Source organism: Symphalangus syndactylus, chromosome 16 (assembly GCF_028878055.3).
Source record: "Symphalangus syndactylus isolate Jambi chromosome 16, NHGRI_mSymSyn1-v2.1_pri, whole genome shotgun sequence".
NCBI classification, from domain to species: Eukaryota; Metazoa; Chordata; class Mammalia; order Primates; family Hylobatidae; genus Symphalangus; species Symphalangus syndactylus.
The window spans coordinates 100227648-100237305 of NC_072438.2; positions in this window are offsets into that span (position 1 = coordinate 100227648).

Genomic DNA, 9658 nt, shown 5'->3' on the forward strand with positions numbered 1-9658 from the left:
CGGGAGAACGGAGTCTCGAGGGACAGGAAGGCTGTGGGAGGGTCTCGGTTTCCTGCGCACATGTGTGTTACTGCAGCTCACACCAGAGGCATTGAGGCATCTCGTGAGGAATGCTGTCCTATGCCCCAGTCCTTCCCGCCACCCCCATCTGAGTTTCACAGCTCGAAGGGAGCAGCAAAGCAGGGGTGGCTGCAGGCCCCGCCGGGGAGCACCCACTCTGTTTTAAAGAGCTGCCAGCAAGGGCCTTGCACCCTGGTCCTTCACGGCCTTCCCACGCCCAGCTCCCGAGGGTTAAGGACCATCAAGGCCATCCTTTTAAACACAACATGCCTGTCCCTGGCCAAGTCCACATGCCGGAAGCCAGCTGCTTATTTACAGTAGACATCGCCTCTGAAAACATAGCCCTCGCTCCATTGCTTCAGATGACACAGATGAGTCTCAACCAAGGCCCATCCCCTCCCCAGATGTAGAGCAGTGGCGACTTTGCAGACCCAACACACACCACAGTGCCCTCGGATTTCTCAATGACGCGGTCTAAAAAGGGCAAATCCGATATTTAAAACAGATTTAGATGCAACTCACTCACACGAAGTTCAGCCACTTAAAGTGTGCAGTGCAATTCTGTTATACAGCCATTGCCATGATCTAACCTCAGAGCATTTTCAGCACCCTGAGCCCATCTGTGGTCACTCCTCATTCCCCCGTTCCCTGCCCCTGGCTCCCGCTATCTATGGGCTGTCTCTGTAGATTTGTCTGTTCTGGACACCACATATAAATGCTGCTGTGCAGCAGTATTAGTCCGTTCTCATGCTGCTAATAAAGACATACCCGAGACTGGGTAATGTATCGAGGAAATGGTTTAATTGACTCACAGTTCTGCATGGCTGGGGAGGCCTCAGGAAACTTACAGTCATGGCGGAAAGGGAAGCAAATGCGTCCTTCTTCACATGGTAGCAACAAGCAGAAGTGCTGAGCAAAGGGGAGAAACTCCGCATAAAACCATCAGACCTCGTGAGATTTCACTCACTGTCACGAGAGCAGCATGAGCATAACCGCCCGTGTGATTAAATTACCTCCCACTGGGTCCCTCCCATGACACGTGGGGATTATGGGACTGACGACTCAAAATGAGATTTGGGTGGGGACACAGCCAAACCATATCACAACACATGGCTTCTCTCACTCGTTCACAAATGTTCCTTGAAGCACGATTCACAATAGCCAAAAAGCACAAACAACCTGAGTGACCTCGCCTGGTGAGTGAGACGCGCTGTGAGCCTGGCCACACGTGGACATCCCTCGGCAGCGAGAAGGCACGGAGTTCTGACGCGCTGCGACGTGATGAAGGCCAGCTGTTAAAATGAGGTTACACAATGCACCCAGTGTAACATGAGCTCCACCGCCCCATGTGCAGATTCTCATCCCAGCCCCGAGAGCACACCGTGACCTCCTCACTCCCTGCCTTTTCATCCCAGGACACGGCCCCTCAAACATCAGGACCGGCTCATTCATGGGGCCGACATTCCCCAGCAGACCCCAGCCTTCCAGTCCCCTCTCCCAGGTTCATGCTCCTCCATCTACAGGAAGAACTGGTGTCCCCGGGCCACAGCCAGGCCGGGAGTCTTTGGGCCGCACTAGGCTGAGCCCCAGCTGGACGGGGGCACAGAGGTCTGTGGCCAACCTTGCGAAGTGGGCTCAGGGCTCCAAGCTCCGGCCCTGGCAGTTCTCTTGCCGTCACCCCACAGTCATCTCTTGGGCCTAGAGAGAAAGCAGCAAAGCCAGATGGGGCTGTGGGAGGAACCAGGAGCTGAAGACGGTTCTCCCTCTGCAACATCACCAGACGCTGACTGCTGAACATGTTTGTCACCCATGCAGGTGGAGGCAGCCTTCTATGGGATGGGGAGGCAGGGTGGTGGGGAGCGAGTCGGGGAATGGGGGCCTGGGAGACACCTTCCTTCCTGTCTGAACAGCCTGAGTAGGGGACCTCACATGGGCCCTAATCACAGCTCTTTATCAGCCCAAGTTCTGGGCTGGACCCCGGCAATTGCTTTAAACGCATTTATTTACAACAGAGGAAAACCCATCAGAATCGTGCAAAGACCCCGCAGGGTCCCCATCCCAAGGGCTGGAAGCCAATGACCCTAAGACGAGCAGGTGGCCTCGGATCATGCGTCCACCCCTGCCGGCCTGGCCTGGGAGCACAGCAGGGCTTCTCCCCCTGCCAAGACCTCAGAGGCACAGTGGGGCCAGGGCACCTAACTGGGCTGCAGGGCCAAGGACCCCTCCGAGCATTCACTCCAGGTGAGCGCGGGGAATTGCAGCTTCCCCAGGCCTGTCTGTGCCTTGGGAATGGCAAGCACATCTTTGGGAACAGACGGGACTGGAAATGGCCTAGGTCGGCCACCACGAGGGCTTTGCATGTCCCCACCCTTCCCTCCGTCCCCACCCACTCCCAGAAAGGAGGTCCACGTGGCTGTCCCTGTAATGAGTGCTGCTACATCTACATTCCCGCAAGTTAAATGTTTGTTCCTCTGGCTCAAGCTTGGGGAGAACCTTCACCATCAGAAGTCTGACTCTCAGCGATGGTGGGCAAAGGCGCGTGCAGGACCAGCTTCCGGGGCGGGCCTGGCTGGCACCTCATTTGCCCCCTGAAGTCGTGCTGCAGAGAGGACTTGTTCACCCAGCACGGGCCGCCTTCCAGCATATACGGGAGACCTGCAGGGACAACGCTGGGCTCTGATCCTCCCGGTGGTGGATCCTCTCCTCGCCTTCGGAAGGCCCATATATTTCAAGGCAAGAGCCTGTGCATGGCTCGCTGGGCTCTTCCCGCAGAGCACGCGATGTGGAGTCAGACACGGGCCTGGGCAGGTGCAGGGCTCCTCCACAGAGGCCCAGGACCAATCCGTGGTAATGACCAGATCCCCACCTGGGTGACATGGCATGTTGGCATGTGAGCGGCCGTGTGGCCCAAGACTCTATCCCCAGAGCTGTTTTTTCCTCATCCACAGGGACACAGGCCTGATGCAGGGTCCCCGGCCTTGGACTGACCCACAGCGCGGGGCTCAGATGTCACAGGCCAGAGGTCCCTCAGCTGAGGCCCACGGACACATCCCCAACAGGCCATAGACTCTCTGGAGTGATGTGCAAAAGTTTTGTGCAAATTCCTAGGGACGTATATTTTTCTAGAATGGCTCTGTAGTTTCACTAGATGCCCCACATGGTCTCTGATCTCTGCCAAAAACATGAAAACAGTGACCAGGAGAGAATAATAGAAGATAAGAGCAAAGCGTTCCATACAGCCAGAGATGGAGTGAGGGGACGTCAATGGGCAGCGTGGATCAGAGAGGCAGGGGCCAACCTAGGGAAGGGAAAGAAACTCAGCGGCCGTCGGGATGGGGAGCTGCTGGACACCACGGCAGAGAAAGACAAGCAAGCCCAAGGAGAAGGTGTCACCCGCAGGAACGACACTAGTGAGGACACCAGGTCGCCGGAAGGAAAGGGGCCCCTCAGGCTGGCAGAGCCTTGCTCTGGGGACTGCATGATCTTCAGGCTCATGGATGGAGGCTTAACGCGCTTGCTGGGGCCGGACCCTCCCGGCAATTATCACAGTGAGCAGCGTGTGTCACGTGCGCTCTCTGTCTGCTGGGCTCCACGTGGGTAGCTCTGGTCATCCTCAGGACGGACCTCTTAGATGGACCTGCTGACAATCTGCACTTCACAGAAGGGGAAACTGAGGCTCACGATGCTGCTCAGCTCCTGCTGGGTCCAGGCATGGGGGAGGGGCTGGTGAGTACTGAATGACGGAAGCATCAGGTCTCGGGTCCACACCCAGGTCTGCTGACCCCAAACAAAGCCACCCAACGACCCCAGACAATGTCCACTTCATTTTCCAGATGTTCACTGCATGTGAGCACCCATTAGCGGATAAAACCACGGAGAACTGCCAGCGCTAAGCAGGTGAGCCCACGCCCAACCAGGGTCAGCGATTAGGACATCGGTGTAAGATGCCAAGACCCATGTGCCTGGACAGGGGGAGGAAGGGCAAGGGCCGGGTGTTGGCAGAGCAGAGCAATGTGTGAGCGGCCCTTGTGACAGACAGGAGGGAGAAGGTAACTCCAATGGATACGAATGTGGAGGCACTCGTCTCTGCTGGGGCCAAAGGGAAGCCCAGGGCCCTGCTGCCCCCGTCAGCCCTGCTGTGCCACTGGCAGCCCCAGGCATCCGCTCTGTTGAGGCCCCATCCAGTGGGACCAGCCCATCCTCACAGGCATTGACTGCTCTGTGACCACCACCTGGACATTCCCTAGGCTGGAGGAAACAGAACCCCATATGACCCAGGGAAGGCTGAGTCTCACAACGCTCACTTACTTTCTCATTTTTAAGGGAAAAGTTTAATTTCTCTGCTCTTGGAGGCAAAGACGTTGTGTTTTAGAACTCGGTTCCCAAATGTGCATGTATGTGTACGTGTGTGCATGAGCATGTGTGTGCATGTGTGTGCATGTGTGTGCATGTGTGTGCATGTGTGTGCATGTGTGTATGTAACAAGAAGGCAAAAACTTACCAAAAGGAAGACCAGAGGAACAGCAACCAGCAAATACCCAAAGGAAACACTTCACTTGTTAATATAGAAAATTAATAGGAGATTATGATAGAAAATAAAGAGCAAGATGTTATATTAATATAAATACAAGGTGGTGGTTAAAGGAGACCTCCACAGCCGGAAGGTGTACCCCTGAGGCCTCACCTCACTTTCCCACTGCCTGGAATACAGATGTAATGGCTGGCACTCCAGTAACCATCTTGGACCACAGGGTGACCTTGACCATTAAACCCATGCACCAGGATCCTAGAACGGAAGGGTAGAAGCAGTTTGGTTTTCCGATGACTTCGTGTGGTAGAGAGACTTGCCTTGGACTTTATACGTCCAGATTGGCTTACGTAAGTAAGCCATCTTTGTTTGTGTTTTCTTCATGGGCATCTGAATATAATTCCTAGTTCAGTTGGTGAGGTTGTTCCTGGCATTCTAGGACACAATCACATCAAACTGGCAGTTAAAATGTGACTTCCACTGGCAGACATTGGAAGTTAATTGTAATACATTTATTTGCTTGGTAGTTTTTTAAAAGCATGCTGCAAGCACCCACCTCCCCACGTACTCCAGTTCAAGAGAGACTTTAATATCCTCAGAGTTTTAACTCTGATTTTTAAATTGTCATGGTGCTTGTATGGATTTATCAGTTACATATTGTTGTATAACAAAGCTCCTCCAAATTACTCATGATTTCACAGACTGGCAATTTGAATGGGCTCATCCAGGGGTCCGCTGGCATCTCTGCACGGTCCAGGATGGCTTACCTCGATGTCTAGCAGTGGTGTTGCCAGTTGGCTGGACTATAGGTACCCGGTAGGCCAGCCCAGGCTTATTCACACAGGGGCAAGGGAGTCCCCATCAGCCAGAGAACGAAAGCCCCAGGTGCAAGCACATTTCAAGCATTTGCTTACGTCACACCTACCAAAGCTCCCTAAAGGAAAGCAGGTCAGGTGGCCCAGCCAGCCTCCAGGATATGGACATGAACTCTACTTCCAAGGGTGTGGAACGCTGTGGCCACTTGGATGCTGTCTGCCACACTGGAGTGCATGCAGCCCTCTAAGTTTTGTCTATTTTCAGGGTTAAGGGACAGAACCAGAAGCCTGTGCAACTTCACCATCTTAGCAGGAACTAGATATGTGTGTAAAACCAGACTCTGTGTATGTTAGTCATTTTTGTGTTCTGCAGTGACTATCACCAAACACACTCGCCACTATTTAGATATTTGCTAGCTCTTAGGGTCCAAGAACACAGAAGTGAATAAATGTATGTGTAAATACAAGAGAAGGACAATAAAAGAATAAAAACAATCTCAGGGGATAGGACTAATATGAAAAGAAAATGAGGATAGTATGAGTTTTCTTTTGAGCATGCTGAATGTGATGTGTACACATTTGAAAATGGACATAACATATGTGAATTATTCTTTTTAATGTCTGGAGGATCTGTAGGAATATTCCCTTCTTGCTTCCTGAAATTAGTAATTTGTGCCTTCTAAGATTTTTTGAGTCTCTGGGGACATATCAATTTTATTAACTTTTCAAGCGATCAACTTTTTAGCTTTGTTTATTTTTTTCTATTGCCTCTCTGGTTTCTATCTTATTGATTTTTTCTCTTATTTTTATTATTTTCTTCTGTTTTCTTAGATTTACTTTCCTTTTCTTCTTCTAACCTCCTAAAAAGAAAATATAATTGATTTTCACTTTTCTTTTTCTTTACTATATCCATCTAACACTATAAATGTCCCTCTAAGCACTGTTTGAGGTACACCTAACAGATTCTGACATGTTCTGTTTTCACACATACTAAACTGCAGTGTTTCTTCCTACCCACTGTTTTAGTTGAATCTCATAAATTTTGGTGTGTTTTATCAAATGCCCATTTGTTTTGCAGCTGTGCTTCTTTGTTTCAAATTTTAGCAATTGCTCTAGTAATCACACACGCATTACTAACTTATCCCAGTGTACCTAATATCATATCACTTCCTGTATGACACTGTTTTCCTCCCTTTCAGACCTGAGTGCTACTCTTATCATATATTTCTACATGTGTTATAAAACTCACAATAAATTTTTAAATTATTTTTGTTTATTCCGTAGACTCTCGTTAAGAAAATTGGCAAAAAAATAGTATTTCTATTTATCTGATATTTATCATTTCCACTGCTCTTCATTCTTTTTACAATCACTTAGCCTTTCTAGTATACGGGTCTCATGGCAAATTATTTCCTTAGCTTTTGTTTATGTCAAAATATATTTATTTAACCTTTATAGTTTGTGATATTTTCAGTGAATATAGAATTCTATTAGAAAACATCTTCTTTCCTCTTTACATCTATTGTTTCTGATGAAAAGTCAGTCATCATTCTTATTGTTGTTCCCCGAATACAGTGTTTCATTTTTCTCTGGCTGCTTTTAGATTTTCTCTTCGTTCTGGGGTTTCGTAGTGTTCCTGTGGTATCCCCTTTGTTGTCCTTTTTTTTTTATTATTTTTTCCTGTTGGAGATTCATTTAGCTTGTAGGAAGTGTGGGGTTGAATCTTTTATCAAATTTGGGAAAATTCCGTCCAATGTATCTTTAGCTATTTCTTCTGCCCCTTGTATCCCCTTTCCTCCTGGGTCTCCAATTTATGCACCTATTAGACGAAGTGATGTTGTCCCACTTATGTGGTTGCTCTGTTGTGTTTGCATGTTTGTTTGTTTTTTCTTTCCATTCATTTTCCTCTCTATCCTTTAGTTTGAATCATTTCTATTGATCTAGCTTTCAGGTCATTTATACTTCCTTCTGCTATGTCCAGTTTGCTTTTAAACTTTTCAAAAATGTTTTTGTAAGCAATTACTTTTGGCCAGGCACGATGTCTCATGCTGTAGTCCCAGCACTTTGGGAGGCCGAGGCAGGAGAATCACTTGAGGTCAGGAGTTTGAGACCAGCCTGGCCAACATGATAAACCCTCTCTCTACTAAAAATACAAAATATGACCTGGATGTGGTGGTACGTGCCTGTAATTCCAGCTACTTGGAAGGCTGAGGCATAAGAATCTCTTGAACCCTGGAGGCAGAGGTTTCAATGAGCCAAGATCACATCACAGTACTCCAGCCTGAGTGAGACAGTGAGACTCCCTCTCAGAAAAAAAAAAAAACAGAAAAAGACATTGTACTTTTTATTTCTGGGTTTTTCCTTCAGTCTTTTAACTTCTCTCCTTTTTTTTTTTTTTTTTTGCTAACATTCTCCATCTGCCATAATTTCCTATAAATTCTTTAACATATTTATAAAAGCTCCTTTAATGTCTTTGTTTGCTAATTCAACATCTGGATCTTTCACTTTTTTATCTTTAGAGAATGTCTAGTAATTTCTGTTTGTATACCAGGCACTGTGAATTATATTTAGTAGACACTCTGGATTCTGTTATCTTCCTCTAAAGAATGTTGGCTTTTGTTCTGGCAGACATTAAATTACTGTTGATTTTTATAAGACACTCACAAATACACAGGTCTTAGTAATAAATCCACTCAGACCTTTAATTTTTGAATTAGTATACTAAAACTTACTATTGAATTTCAAGTATTTTAGTTTCAGGATAAATAGATTTAAATAAATGTAGGGAGAACTTGATAAAGTAGACTTAATTAAGAAAAGGACAGCTAATACAATAACCTGGAGATTAATAAAAACTGATAGATTGAGCCTGTGGCTTCCCTGGGGCACACACGCATATGCCTTTTCCTCTGGCCATTGTGTATCTCTGTTTAATGTTCTGGTACCAAGGCAGGGCTTTATCTATGGTGTACTTGTCCAGATAGCCTAGAGTAATTGCTATAATAATTAATCCCCCAATCTAGGGATTTATCTCAACAAAGTTGGATTTGTCATTCAAGCAAAGTTTAGCATGAGTCTGGGTCAGCAGTAACAGCTCATGAGGGCAGCTGTCCTCCATGCTGTGACTCAAGGATTCCAGTGCTTCTAACCTGTGGTTCCTTCTACTCAACATGAGGCCTCCACAGCCTCCAAGGCTGGGGAGAGAAAGCCTGGAGAATTGTCCAAGGGATGTTCACCATCTCTGCCCAGTAATGACACCAAGTACACCCCAGAACCAGCCTCCTAGCCATTCCCCAAGGTGGATGGGAATGTACTCTGGCACAAAGAATGCCTGGTTACTGGCAAACACTCTAGTCATATCAATAGCATATAGTGAGTGTGCCTCTACCTAAGCACATAAACGGCTTCAGGGTTCATTGGCTCCTTATATCTGGCTTCACTGGAACCCCAACCCTAAATTAAATTACCTGCTAAGTGGCGCTGATACTCCCACTCAGGATGGTGAGTTCTGCCAGGGTAGGAACGTCTCATTTGTCTTGTATCCTCAGCAGGATCCCCAGGGCCTGGGCAAGGTACGGGTCTTCTATGTGTCTCCTGGGTTGGGGCATCCATTCAAAATGAATTGTTCTTTCTCTTGTGAGTTAAGATGTGAAATATAAGAAGGGCAATTTGTGGCTTATCTTTCTAAAGCTGGAAAAAGCATAGAAATTTGAGCTGTTGATGGTGGAAGCAGCAACCTGAGCTTTAGTATTCTTCCCCACCGGCCCCAGGCCCACCCATCACTGTCCTGGATGAAGGCAGCTGCCCCTTGAATGTTCTCCCCTCTCCTAGTCTAGCTCATCTCCCATCCCTTCATCATAAAGTCGTGAGAATCAAATCATCTTTTTCAGAAATTCCAAATGTCCCTATTTTTAAAACTTTTAGTGGCTCCCCATAGTTCTTGGAATGAAACCCAGCTCCTCACCATCCCCAATACTCTGCCCTCACCTCCCTCTAGCTCAATTTTGTCCTTTAGATTTTGGCTCAAATATAATCTCCTCCAGAGAGATCTCCAACCACCTGTCTCAGGCAGCCTCCTCATTGCTCTCCATCCTGGACTGGTGATGTCACTGCCCTTTAGAACATAAGCTCCAGGTGGACAGGGTCTTCCCTGTGTTGGCCACTCAGTAGTTCAGACATAAAACACATTCAGATGGGGAAATGTTTCTAAACTAACACACCTTATTTTTTGCGGCACTTGTAAAGGTTAATTTTA